The following is a 14,227-nucleotide window of genomic DNA, read 5'->3' as shown; positions in this document are numbered from 1 at the left end:
CAGTCTTGGCTAGTTTTGTGTTTTCATGTGAAATATACTTTTCCCTGTATTTAGTTACACTGAGTTAGCTCGTTAGGGTAATCTGCTTTGCCTGCAGATCTGTAAGAAGGGCCACAAGTTTTACTTTGTTTCAGAGACCTGAGACCAGGAAGCAGGAAAGTGCTTCTGGAATGAATTTGCATTGAAGTAACAGTAGTTTTGAGTGAAGCAAGGAGGGAGAGAACTGATGTACTACATAGGCTGAGATTGAATTGGATTTACTCGTCACAAAGTGATTATGCATCGTGGGACAACATTTTTTTGCACTGTCTGGTGTCTAATAGTATGCAACTGGAGTTCTAAGGTGGCCAGTTAGGAATAAGAATGGATATGGGAAAGAACATTCAGTAATAGGAAAGAGTAAAGTAAGAGAGAAGTAACAGATAGATGAAGCCCTAAATCAGGGTGCACATCCTTCAGCCACAGAAATCTTTACTGGCGGCTTGTCATGAACTAGTGGGCTGCACCTATTTTGCATATCATTTATATTAGATTTTAATCAGATAAGCACAGATAATTTTTGGTTTTCATACTTACGTAGTGCTTTAAGTGCAAGCACTGCATAGCAAAAAGCAATAAAAGACACTGTACCTGGTGGGTTATAGTAAAAGAAGTGATGATGGAAAGACTGGCTCTGCATTTCTGCAGAAATCAGGAAGGTTCATCAGACATCTGGCTGTCTTTGAGAAGGTCTTACGCATTCTGAAGTACAGGTTTGAGTTTATTAGGCAGCTGCAGGCTTGGCTTTATACACATCTTGAATACATAATATTAATTTGAGAAAAAATCATTTCAAAGACAAACTTGCAAATAGCACATTTCCTGATTAATTCTGTTACCCATGGGTAATTCAAAAAACAACAGTGTTAACCACCAGTAGCATCTTCTTCCTGGAACTTTATTCAGAGTATTTAGTTGCATCTCAGATGTAGTGGCTTTACGTTCTCATAGTTTGGCTGATGAGTTTTACATACAATGCAGAAATGTTTCCTCTTTTACGTTTCTCACGTTTGCCTGATACAGATTTATGCAAACTAAAAATTGGCTAAAGTTCTAGGTTTGTATACTTCCTGGAGTTAGTATAGGTACTCTGTTCCAGTAATTGGATTGCTCTAATCTTCTAGTTGTGTTTTTATTGATACAAGGAATACTGATTATTCCTTCCTCATTTATAAATTTCAGTCGAGCATATGTAATAGATCCATTTTGGTGATACCAGAGTACCTCCAAATCTTCAATCCATGAATCCTAACAACAACCCTATAAGGGAAAGAAACGTTCTCTAGACTTCTGAAATTATCCTGCTTTTATAGATAATGAACTGAGGCATGAAGAGGCTTAATTGACTTCATGTGATCAGATAAAAGAGCAGACTACTAAACCTACATTTCCAAAATAGAAATGGTTTTCCAACCTCCCCACTCTCAGTTTTTAGCTGATGCATCAATCTTACTTTGTGATCCATCTGCACCTAATTGTTCCTTTTGAAACCTCACGGTGGATTTGAGTCCCATTCTTGGCAAGTACATGCATGCTTCTAGTTTGACCACTCAGTCCTTTTGAGCTACTTCCAGTTTCATTTGACTGTCTAATCTCTGCATGTTTTTGCAGAAAACAAGTGTTGGTTGAATTTTCATCCTTCCTTCAGTCTCGATTGCATTGCTTCTGTGTTTCTGTGGCTCCTTCCACACCAGGTTGTTGGACACAGGACTGGAAGGGATACAGAGCAAGCCTGCAGACGATACAAAACTGGGAGGAGCTGTTGACTCCCTCGAGGGGAGGGAGGCCCTGCAGAGAGACCCTGACAAATCCGGGGTCTGGGCAATCACCAACCATGGGAAGTTCAACAGGACAAAGTGCTGGATTCTGCCTCTGGGATGGGGCAATCCTGGATGTATGGACAGACTGGGGAATGGGATGCTGGAAAGCTGTGCCAGGAAAGGCACCTGGGGCTCCTGGTCTATGGCAAGTTGAACCTGAGCCAGCAGTGCCCTGGAGCCAGGAGGGCCAACCCTGTCCTGGGGGGCATCAGGCACAGCATCACAGCCAGGCAAGGGAGGGGATTGTCCTGCTGTGCTCTGAGCTGGGGCAGCCTCACCTCCAGTGCTGGGGGCTGGTCTGGGTGTCACAATATAAGAAAAACATTAAACTTTTAAGAGAGCATTTAAAGGAGGCCAGAGAGGATGGGGGAGGGCCTTGAGAGGAAGCTGTGTGAGGAGCGGCTGAAGTCACTTGATCTTTTCAGCCTGGAGGAGACTGAGGACAGAGCTCACTGCAGTTACAACTTCATTGTGAGGGGAAGAGCAAGGACAGGCACTGATCTCTGCTCTCTGGTAACCACTGACAGGACCTGAGGGAATGGCCTGAAGTTGTGACAGAGAAGGTTTATGTCAGCTGTTAGAAAGAGGTTCTTCTCCCAGTGGGTTGGGCACCAGAACAATTTTCCAGGAAAGTCACAGGACCAGCCTGACAAAGCTCAAGAAGCGTTTGGATAATGCTCTCAGGCATTGTGACCCTTGGGGATGGTTCTGTGCAGGGCCAGAAGTTGGACCTGATGATCCTTGGGGTGCCTTCCAACTCAGCATATTCTGTGATTCTGTGATATGTAGCAGAATCAGCAGAAGCCACAGCACTGTTGGGATGGCAGGGGGAGCTTGTGTTTGATTCTGTTGCTCACAGCTGTCACACAGCATATATACACTATGCCACAAAGCACAGTGCCATAGCCCCGGGGTTAGCCCATCTTAGGATGGAGCAGCAGTGACTCTGGACATCCCGTCACTGTGCCTGAACTGTTCCTCATTGTGTTGCTTCCAGCCCAGGGCCACACAGGCAAGGCTCTGCCACTTTCTGTACATGGAGCAAGATTGTTCAGCCGCAGAGAAGGATTTTGGGCACAGGGCTCCACTGACTGTTAGCAAGGTGCTCAGCAAGGTCTGCTGCACAGCTGGAGGACTCTTCCTGCAAGGCTGCTGCAGGGGAGCAGCCCTAGACATGGATGTGGGAATGTGATTTTTGTCAGTAGTGAAAGTGCCCACTGGGGAGAGCATGCAGGCAGGTAAGAAGGATTTCCATCTGTGGACTGGAGCTTTGAATACAATTGTGTCTGTTGTAAAAGAGTTTCTTACACTTTCTTACTGTAAGGGCTCCATCTGGTGCTCTAGGTGTCTTTAAATGACAATTTGCATTTACTGTCAGAGCTAAAGGCTATGCACAGTGAGCATTCTGGTGGTCTTATCTGTCACAACAAATAATGAAAGCTTGTCCTGCACTCAAACCCTGTAATATAAAAGGGGCAAGGAAAGGCAGTGAAACAAAGGGGGACACACTGAACAGGTTCAGAATCTGTCCCCGTGTTAGCAGGAAACAGCAATGAAAACCCATTTTAAAATTCAAGGTTTTCTATCTTAAAACAAGATTTAGCTCATTAGCGAGAGTAAGCAAGGTAGCAGTGAAAGGATACTCCAGCAGCTCAGATGTTGGTTAGTAAACAGTGGTGTGACTTCCAGCTCAGCCTCTTAAGTTCTGGCTAAAGACATGCTGGCAGTGCTCTGTGTACTCAATGTAAAACCCCACTCACTCTTCAAATTTGAAGATGATGTGTGCAGAGATCATCACTGTAGTCAAGCCTTGCATTAGGAAACACTTTGCTAGCTATTCTGACTAGTATACCTTGAAAAGGAATGATCTTGGCAAGCTGTTATGGAGAAGAAATGCACGGACAAACTGTTGTACTTTGAGATTTAATAACTTCCCAGCAGAGAAACCCACTTTATAAGTCATCCTGTACATTCATCCTAGCTCCCTTTAAGCTGCCTCACCTGGATCAGTCTTAACAACTACATTCATTCCTGACTGTGCATAAGATCAAGCTGCCTATTTAGGTGTCCTTTAAAGTGTGGGTGTTGGTTTTTGCTGTACTCCAAAGCAAGTAAAAAAATGCTTGTCTGCACTGTTGCACCCAGTCAATGGGTGCCTAGAGGAAATTATATGTATTGAAGGAGCCTGTGGAGGTTTTCCCTTAACCCTGTAATTCCAGCTTTTATAGTGCTTCTTGTGCCTTTGATCTCCACACTCTTAATTGGCTCACAGGGAGATTATTTACAGTCAACAAGAAAAGTACCTTGAACTTGTCATTTTAATAAACTTGTTCTTGCCAGCTTCTCTAGAGGCATCCCACATGGAAATAAACATCTTTCATTTTGTTTTATAAATAAAATTTTAAAATGGTTTCCTAGAATCTTGATGAAATATCAGGTCTTTGCAGATCTAAATCCACACCATAGGTATTGCTTGGAAACATGCTTGGTGTTCTTTAACATACTTAATGCTAGATTAGAGAACATGACTTTTTTTTAGTTCCCTGTTTCTACCAGCTCATTTCTAAACTACTCAAAACAAAGAGCTTGAGCATGTATGGTATTTAAAAAACCTTTCACATGAGGTTTCTAAAACAGATCAATTTCAGCATTAGAGTGTTAGTAATTCAGCAAAGGAAAATTAAATTCAAGATTGTGTAGCTATAATAATAATGTATTACATCCGTCTTCCTTGAAAATGATTGTAACAGTAGAGTTGAACCTAGTGAATTACATAATTCAGGAGCATTTGCCAGAATGCTGTTTTAGGGCTATTACTGTAGTCTTCCCTTAAAAGCAAGTGGAAAGATTGATCATATTATGAAATACTTAAATGAAAGACAGGAGTCTTCAGAAATTACCTAAAATAACTAATTTGAATAGAATAGAAGGTCATGTGTGTGCATGCCAAGTTAATCACATTTAACTACTTGGCATAGGGCAGGAGGAGTACAAGAGGGAGATTTTTGCTTTTTCTTTTCTCTAGCCTGAATTAAAAATGTATTGGCTGCTCATTGCTAACATCAAAACATTTCCAGATAGCCTGAAGTCAGTATTTGATTGTGCTTTTATCATTTAAAACATTAACAGTGTGACCTATCTAATATAAATAATGGAAGGCCCAGAGAAGTAAAAGCTACTGCTGCTTCTTTTGGCAAAGCTCTGTGACGTCCAGGAGTTGTAATACATCTCAAAATCTGGCAGAAAGGACCAAGTGTTTTATTTTTCAGTCTTCAAAAGTAGGTGTTATACGTATGATGTGCTATTACATACTGATGTAACTGCTTTAAGGCTGACTGCAGAATCTGTGTTCCCACCACTCCACCATCCATTCCACTTAGCAGAGTTCTTGATTTGAAGAGTGAAACTGAGGACCATTATTTTTGCAGCAGGCTGACGTCCAGATTCAGAGTAGAGCACAGTAGGCATCTAAAGTTCAGCACATATGTACATTCCTGTGATTTCTTTTTCTGCTTTGTGACTTCCGTAAGATCAAAGTGTGTGCCTCAAATCTGGCATCTGCTCAAGTGCTTTCCTGAATAGGAAATGGGACAATTTCCTGAGCAAGGGTCTTGGGAACACAAGTAAGTGAGGGTAGATGAAGTGAGGCAGATATAATGGGCTAGGATATTATTTGGGCAGAGAGGAGAATAGTAGCGTCAAATATTTTTTTTATGGAAGGTACTTTTAATAGATGGTTAAGAGAATGTTTTGATTCAGAATCAGCATGACCTGGAATCTGCAAAGATTTAATAGTACTGAGTTATGTTTTATTCACCCGCCCAATTAAGAGTTTGGTTGGATAATGAAATTCTGTTTTCATTGGACACTTATCAGTGGCTGTGGCTTCCTAAATTATGTAGAGTACTAAAAGAGCGGAAAATAAATCAAGTCCTCAAAAGCCACAAAAAAATCTAATGGAGAAGAGAAGACCAAATTGCTAGTCTTTTGCTTAATACTTGAGAAAAGCATGTGAATGTGTTTCTGCTGACAGAAGCAGTCAGGATGCGGAGTGAGTGTTTCTACTGAATTTTAGGGGAATTCAGTACCGTGATTGATAGCATTTTGAAGGCTGCTTTTTTTCCCCCATCACTTTTCTAATGATCAAGTCAGGAACAAATAGGATTAAAAATAGGGATAAGGGAGATAACTAGTCAGAACATGTGGAAAGAGATCATCAGCTCTATTCGTGAATTATTCAGTTAAAACAATAATTTACTTTGTCTTTGTCTTGATTTGAAACAGTGAGACAGTCTTCTTATCATCTCCTAGGTCATCTCTGCAGCAAAACAACTATAAAATCCTTTAGAGACAAACAAGCAGAAGGGAAGAAAATGAAAGTGTTTCTCCCTGGAGGGTTGATACATATGGATAGATTGGAAAGGAGCAGAAATGTGAAAACTGCTGCTTTTGCCATGCTTTTTGATATAACCAAAACTAAAAATGTAGGATACTGGAGCACAGTACCTGATGGAGGGAAGCTAAATTGAGTGTCTTGTGGGACTGTCTTTAGATGTGATCTCTGTGGTTTTAAAGCAACAAAAAAGAGGCTCATTAGCACTGGGTTAGATACTTCTGTTCAAAATGCAGAATAGATAGGAAATGTAAATCCTAGGAGAAAGTTGTTAGGACCTGTCACATGAAAACTGAATCCACTTAAATATCCCTGGAGAAGGCAACACTTAAAGCCTGATCATTGCTGCTTGAACATGGAAAATCTAGGGGGTGTAGATGTGTGTATTTTTTAACTCCTAACTTTGGTTGCCAGTACTGAAGGGATTTTTATAACCCTTGAGCCTTGAGACGCTGCAGGAAAGTGTTTGCATTCATCTTGGCTCTGTGCCTTGCAGTCCATTTTAATCACTTTGCAAAGTGGAAGGATAACAGTTCTATTACAGTGCTTGGTCTGAAAAGAGGACTCTGAGCAAAACCCAGTTTTTCTGCAGAGGGATTTCGTGATTCTTGCAGGAACAGAGTGTAAAGCATACTGACACAAGCCTTTAAAGGCTATCATAAAACATTCCCTCTGTAGTGTTTCTTTAAAATTCTGAAAACTAACCAATATCCTTGTGTATTCTGTTTAAATGTAGTTGCTGTGAAAACATAATTAGTGTCGATATCCTGGAGATATGTTGGATGTTGGGAATTTTTGTGCATGTCCATCATTGGCTTTTGAAGAACACTCATGGTGTGCTGCTGCTTTTCCTTGCCTCACAGCATCTCGGTGACTCAAAATGTAATGCCGGCTGGTGGCTATTCTTCTCTCACTCTTCCATGGTGGTGAGCCCACAATTAAACTGCTGTATTGAATGCTCCAGTTAGCTGAGCTTTTCCTCTTACTCTGTAATTACATGCTTTCCCTTTCTCCGTAGTTAACTGCCCATACTCCCTATTATTTGTTTGTGTTTCTGTTTGGTTAGACTGTTTCAGGTCTCTGCTGAAGGAAATAGCATGAAATATCAGTAACTGGAACCCCAAATAAATATCTGAGAGGGGAGTACTATTTCACATTTCCTTAGCTCTGCTCAGTTTATCAAGTTTCCAAAGATATTTACCTTCTGAATTCTTCTGAATTTCTGTAACCTGGTGATCTTTGACCCTTCCCTTTAAGTGACACTGATTTTGGCTGAAGTAACATTTAGAGGCTTGCAATCTTTTATGACCAGCAGGCAGGTGTGTCTTGGATTTTCACACTTACTTTTTTTAATGCCAGCAGGACATTTTTCTCTGGTAGCATCTCCAGGCTTGTGATGTTGGAACACTTCTACTTTCTGTGATCATTAGGGTTGATACTCATTTGCAGCCTGCATATGCCCTGGGGCTCACCTACTCCATTGCCTATACCAGTTATAATTTGTGCCTTAGCACCTTCTTGCAAATCTTTTCACTCCACCCAAATTACCTAGTCTGATGTGTTCTGAAGTATATATTCTTATTTTGGGGTCTGGTCAAGGGAGGAGATAGAATCACAGAGTGGTGAATGGAGAGAATGGATCAAGTGAATTGTTCTAGATTGAGTGCCAGAGGATGTTTGACAAGTGCCCAGGTTGTCTTACTGTCAATTAAATTCAATGTTAACAAGTAGTTAACAATGTTCACAAGTAGTGAACTTTGAGGCTTCTGTAAACCTATCAGAAATGTTTAATTATTTTTCCTGCCATCTGCTTCTTTTTCTTTTGTTCCCACCTGAAATCAGGTCCTGTGTTCAAACTGTTCTGCTTACCAAAGGGTGCTGGTTACTCTTGGCACATTTGATTTCACTATCTTTGCGTGCCTGTGCTAGGATAAACTTTAGCCTAACCTGGCCTACCTTTTTTCACTTTCGTCTGTGTTCTTCTCCTGCTCCGTTGTGTATCCTAAAGCTGCATTAGTTCTCCCCATCCCTTTGGCCCCTCACAGTGTCAAGTAGTGATTAGGCCTTATGTGTGTTACGTCCTTCAGCCAGTGATTAGTGGAGAAACTGTATTTTAAAGGATTTATTGCAAAAATCCATCTGTGAAAGACTAGCCAGCAGACCTCACCATTGCTTTAAACATCTGCTTTTCTTGTCACCTCCTGTACATCAGGAGGGGCCAGAGAAGCATCATCACACGCTGATAAGGTTATACATCAAAATTGCTCAGTATCTGCAACTGTTACTATGTGGACCTCTCAGCTTTTCCAGCAAATTGCTAAGTATATGTTGAAATACAGCTAGAATTAATGTGTGCAACCATAGTAGTTTATTGCTTCGTTTTATCACCCATTTCATAGCATCTAGACTTTGATGCTTTTAATTAGCTCAGATTAAATACTTCAGTGGTACCACCAATGGTAAGCAGATCACGAGTGTAAACAGTTACATGGGCATTTTTTATGAAGTCACACACACATATACATAATATACACATACATCTCTATTTCTCTTGACGTAACACTTATGAGAATACTTGGATTTTGAAGACTGCTGACCCTACATATTCTCTTTATTTCTGGTCTTTTTTATGGCCTTCTAGATGGTCTTGCAGGCAGCACTTCACATCTAGACTTTGATGTTTTTTATGGCACTCTTATCCTCTAATTAACTTCATTAATTTTGCAATTAGTGAAGTTAATTAGTGGTTAAAAATGCTTTATAAAACTTCAAAGTTTGCATTTTAATCATAGTTTGTATTAAAAATAATTATCACATGCTTGATTACAAAACTGAATGCAGTTAGCTCAGACCAGATCATGTGATGTTAAAATTGGATTTGGTCTGTATCATTCCTAACTAGTTAGTTGCATTTTTCACTGACGATTACTGAAGCTTTTTCTGGTATCTGAAAATGCATCCGTAGGGAAAAGGCAGTGAGTGAATAAGACAACAACAACAAAAAAATTGATCATGGTATAGCTGAGTGGAAGTTTGGTTTTAGTTTGGGCGAATAGAGAAAGGTTGGAAAAGGGAGACATGAAAATGTTAAAGAAGTCCACCATGACCCAGTGAGTGATACATGTGGGATCAACACTTGACTACCAGTCTCCTCTGATGAGCCGTTTTGGAAGAGCTGTGGTCCAGGTTGTACAGCCTGATCATGACCCACTGTGTAAACCTTAAGGTAAGGGTATGGTAAAGAAAATCTGCTTGCCTAAGGGCTGCAAAGAGTGTGTGCTTAAAAAATTAAAGCAAAGAGGACAAAATCCATGTCCGTCCATGCAAATACTGGGATGTAGTAATAACAATAATAGTAATTTAATAATAATAATAATAATAATAATAATAATAATAATAATAATAATAATAATAATAATAATAATAATGTCAGCAACAAAAGGACTTTGTAAGTGTGGGTGACTTCGGGAAGCAGAGTCTATGCAAATGCTCCATTATGGTATCTGTAGATCAACCCACAGCATTTCACACCGTCATCCTGAGTTTAATCAAAGTGATATATCTGTGCATATAGATGTATGTAAATTAATTAATTTTTTAAACAGGTAGATTGGTGTTACCTTAGAGCCTTCAGGCTTGCTTGGTGGCAGTCCTTGGCTGCAGTTTCCTCCCTGAGCACTTAGTCTCTAGGCTGCATTTGCATTGCCTTTTTTTCTTCTACCCTGGCTTCTTACCTCTCTGAGGGGACATCTCCCACCCAAGCCAGAGCAGTCTTCATCTCACCTTTATGGTGTCAGAAGTTTTAAGCCTAATTTTTTTTTTCTCCACTTCTGATTTAAGCCTACAATATTAGGCAGCCTAGTGCTCCAAGCCCAAACCTAGGGCAGTGCCTGAGTCCAAGCTCCAGTGCTGGTACTTCCATCTATAACATTGGCATAGCCAACAAAGCAGCATTACTGCCTGGTCGTTTCCTTGCAATGCATATTGTATCCATTTTTATAGTTTCTTTTATACTTTCAACAGTCTTTATAACAGCAATAATGTCATTCAGATAATTATACTGTAATTGACCTTAGCGTTGAGCATCCTTGGCTTTTACTGCAGTTTGCTTAATACTTCAGTATGGTCAATTATCTTGTAATTCCCACTTTGTTGGGAATTATTGTTTTAATTATTCCACTCCAAATACATCATTTTGGCATAGTAGTAAGGGTACACTGGGGAATGGTCATAGTCGTGAATGCTTTAAAGAGTTACCAGCTTTAACATGTAGGAAGGCTTTTCATCTTGTCATCTCTAGTCATTACTTTTAACACTGATTTCATTTAATTATCACTTAGTATGCTCAGGCCAGGTCTTATTTGAAGAAGTCAGCATATGGGGAGCTGGGGCTTGCAGCTGGATGGCTGTACAGTTTGATTTATGATTTCCACACTGATTTCTGCCACATTACAGTGTGAGCTATCTATGTTGATGCAGCTAAATTCCAGTGGAAGGTAGGGGTAAAACTGATTTTTTTTTTTTCCCCCTAACAATTTGAGCTATTAATTATCCCAAACAGAGAGTGAATATACTGGTGAGAATTTTATGGCTGCTTAGGAGGCATGTGCGGCTCTCTTGATACTGATTTAATTTACACCTGTATGGCACTGATACTCCACCAGGAGTGCCCTGATGGTGTTGGAGAGAAAACAGCATGGACCTTCTGGTGGGAGACCATTTCAGTTAGCATTGTGCTCAGCACTGCCCAAAACAGAGACGAATCATAGCATGCTGTGCTCTGTAGCCTAGTGCAAAAAATAATCTGGGTCCAGCACTAGAAAGACACTGTTCCACTTTAAGCAAATTATGTGAACATGTCAATGTACTTGGCCTTTCTATAAATGTGTATGTTCATTGTTTTTTGTCAGCATTTTGTGGTGTATTTACCATGAATAAAAATGTTTGACCAAAGCAGAGGATGAAAAACTGGTATGTTTTGCTCAAACACAAACTAAGTGTAACCAATTTGCACCAAAGAGTATTTTTCCCTGTGTCTGATACAATTATTACATGTGAGCAAACACAGCATTGTTTAGTAGGAAAGTGCTACTCTTCTAGTAGATTAATGCATTTTATTGAAAAAAAAAAAAAACAGCAGTGTAAAAAGGCTTCATTTCTCCATAAATTTTAATAGTTACTAAAATAAGGACTCTGGCCCATTAAGTTACAGCCTGCCAAGTCATAGTGCTGAATCACTTCATTTCTCTAAGTAACTATCCTATTCCAGCTTCTTAAAGGCAGCTGTTAGGAGAGCACTGATGTTTTAATCAAGGAACAGAGCAGAGTCTGTCAGCTGAACAGTGTATTTTAATGAGGTTTTCTTCCACAGTCTGCAAATCTAAGGACCTCTCTTGGAGTTTGTGGGCTTGCACACTCAGGAACCAGAGTGTGGGTGGGTAGAGGATTATTTACAGGAATCTGATGTCAGTAGAAACTGTGAGGACACTGTTACACCTCAGTATTTCTCAATGAAGGTAGGTCCTTATTAGTGCTTATAGACTGAAAAGCTGTTATGAACAGTAGAGGGAATTCAGTATGAGTAATGCTGTTACCTGTCACACAGTGAACACAGTAGGCGTTAGGTCCGTAGGAAGACCATAGACCACAGCTCATTGTCTGTGTATGTGGCATATCTTTATCACTTAGCATAAGAGAGAAGCTTAGATCTGTCAGCAAAAGTACCAGAGATCTATCCCATGAAGTCACTGATCTTTATGTGGCAGGTGCATTTCATGTTGAAGGGAAAAGAAGGCAGTTCTGCAGGGGTATTGGTAGTCTGGCTCTGTGCAAGGAAAGGGGTGTGACAGTTAAAAGTAGAAGTGTTTAGATTTGTTCTCTAGCAATTGACTCATGAGGCAAAATAATGTCAGTCCTAGTACTTTGGCCTAATTTCAGATTGGGAAATGAGGTTCTGCCTGCTGTCAGTAGATGAGTTGTCTCCATTTTTTCTGCTAATGTCAGGTGAGAATACTGCAGGAGGATCTTTTCATATTGATATAAGGTCAGATCCATCAAGCAATAAAACCATTAAGCAGTGTGCATTGCCCCAATGCCCAATGTGGTGCTCATCCTTTAATGTGCTAGTGATAATTAGCTACTTTATCTTTCTAGTAGGGATTTTCAATTTATTACTTTATTAAGTAGTGAAACTAAAGATTAAAATGGTATCTATAGCACATAGCTAACCAGATTGTGAAAAATTGAACTGTATGGTTTCAAATTTATGAAAATAAATATTTCTATTTAAATAAGTGCAGTAGTTTAGTACTTTAGACACCACTTTAATTTGTAGTTTATTGATGATTATTTTTCTTCGTTTTAAAGCAAATTGCTTTCTGTAGGGTGAAGTTGAGAAATAATGAATTGAATTCACATTACAATCTACTGCCTTCCAAACTGTAAATGAATATAAATGTAATAGGAGCTTAATATAAAAATCTTTTTCAAAAAGCTATGCTATATCATTGCAGAAACAAATACATTTTTCAAGTCATCAGTTCATTTAATGTTGTGTTTCTACTTGGCCTTTATTTTAAGGACTTCTGTACCCTGGCACTGCTTTCTCCAAATGTCTTAACATGTGTTGTCTCTTCAGAGCAATAAATAACTTTGTTAGTTTGCATTATTTGCTATGAGCATTGATTAATGATCTGCTTTAAACTAAATTAGTATTTTAAGATGTATTTGCACAGTATGGGAAAGACATAGACTGTGCCTTCAACACTAGCTTTGTTCTAAAATTTTTATTTCCCCTCAGTCTTCTTAGAGAGTAATTAACAATTACCAGTCAAAAATATGGAAGATTTTTGCAAATTCTACCACTCATTAATCTGAGCTGCTATTCTCAAGAACTGAAAATTTCAACAAAATAGAGAGGAAGACCTGCGTGTTCCAATAGGTAGTAATACTCTCTAATGTGACTTGGACAATAACCACAACTTAATTTCTGTGGTTAAGTGTTCATAATCCTTACTAGAAGCTTGTGATATAATAAGGAAAAGAAGAAATTCTGTAATAGTGATGGAACAGAAGTTATTCAGTGTAAATGCTAATTTCTTGATTTGTATTCATGTTAATAGCTGCACTGAAAACCCCAAAACCAAATTGCTACGTTGTACAGTTTTATTTGGAACAACAGCTGTCCATCATGCACGGGCGGAAACAACCCCAAACAAGTGTTTCTGGATAAATGGGAGACTCTAAAGTCCATCAGTCAGGAATTCTTTGGTTGTTCCTCACCACCCCAGTGAAAAAGGAGGACAGAGATGGAAACAGTCAGCAGGATTTCAGCTGACAATTATTTTCATCTTCATTGCTGTCATTTCCAATTCTGCAAAAAGCCTGAACACATCCTTACTTATGTACGCTCAGCTACTGACTTCAGAGTGAGATAAAGTTTAGTGCATGCTTAAATGCTTTCTTGAACTAGGGCCAAAAGCTGCTGCTGCTACTAAAATCGGTCCCAGAGGGAACGTTGCATCTTTCATTGCTTCCTTTTTTGTATACGAAGATACAGGCTCCACAAAGCTTTGGAAATATGGTAGAATTTGATAAATGTTGCCTGCCTTGTTTAACGGAGTAGAGTGGAGTTGTTGGATGATAGTGCATAAAGTACACGTTATCTTCCTTTCTCTCCTGTCCATATGTATGCTCTTTAGCAATCATTACTAGGTGAGAACTGCAGAATAGCAAGAGAATCATTGAGCCAGTGTGTGTTTTGTTTCTGTCTGCTGCAGGCGTAGCCTGTAATTGTAAAAGGCAGCAAAATAGAATGAGTTTAGGTATTTTTCCCTGTTCTTGCCTGCTTCAAAACTGTTCAGAAGCTTGCTTATTTCTTTGGTAGAAATCTTCATTCAAATGTTTGCTGAAGTGTGACTTGCCTTGAGCCTCTTTGTTCTTTTCGATTTGCACAGGCAAACACACACACATGTGC

The 14,227-nt window shown here is 39.6% G+C and overlaps 1 protein-coding gene across 5 annotated transcripts in view; it reads left to right on the top strand.

Annotated features, from left to right (window-relative positions):
- Nucleotides 1-14,227, top strand: part of LOC106860821 (TLE family member 4, transcriptional corepressor) — a 97,464-nt gene that overhangs the window by 68,908 nt on the left and 14,329 nt on the right. The gene's annotated exons all lie outside the window — the stretch shown is intronic.

This window comes from Sturnus vulgaris, chromosome Z (assembly GCF_052056855.1).
Source record: "Sturnus vulgaris isolate bStuVul1 chromosome Z, bStuVul1.hap1, whole genome shotgun sequence".
NCBI lineage: Eukaryota > Metazoa > Chordata > Aves > Passeriformes > Sturnidae > Sturnus > Sturnus vulgaris.
The sequence above is the reverse complement of the archived record's forward strand: the minus strand, read 5'-3'. Positions and strand labels throughout refer to the sequence as shown.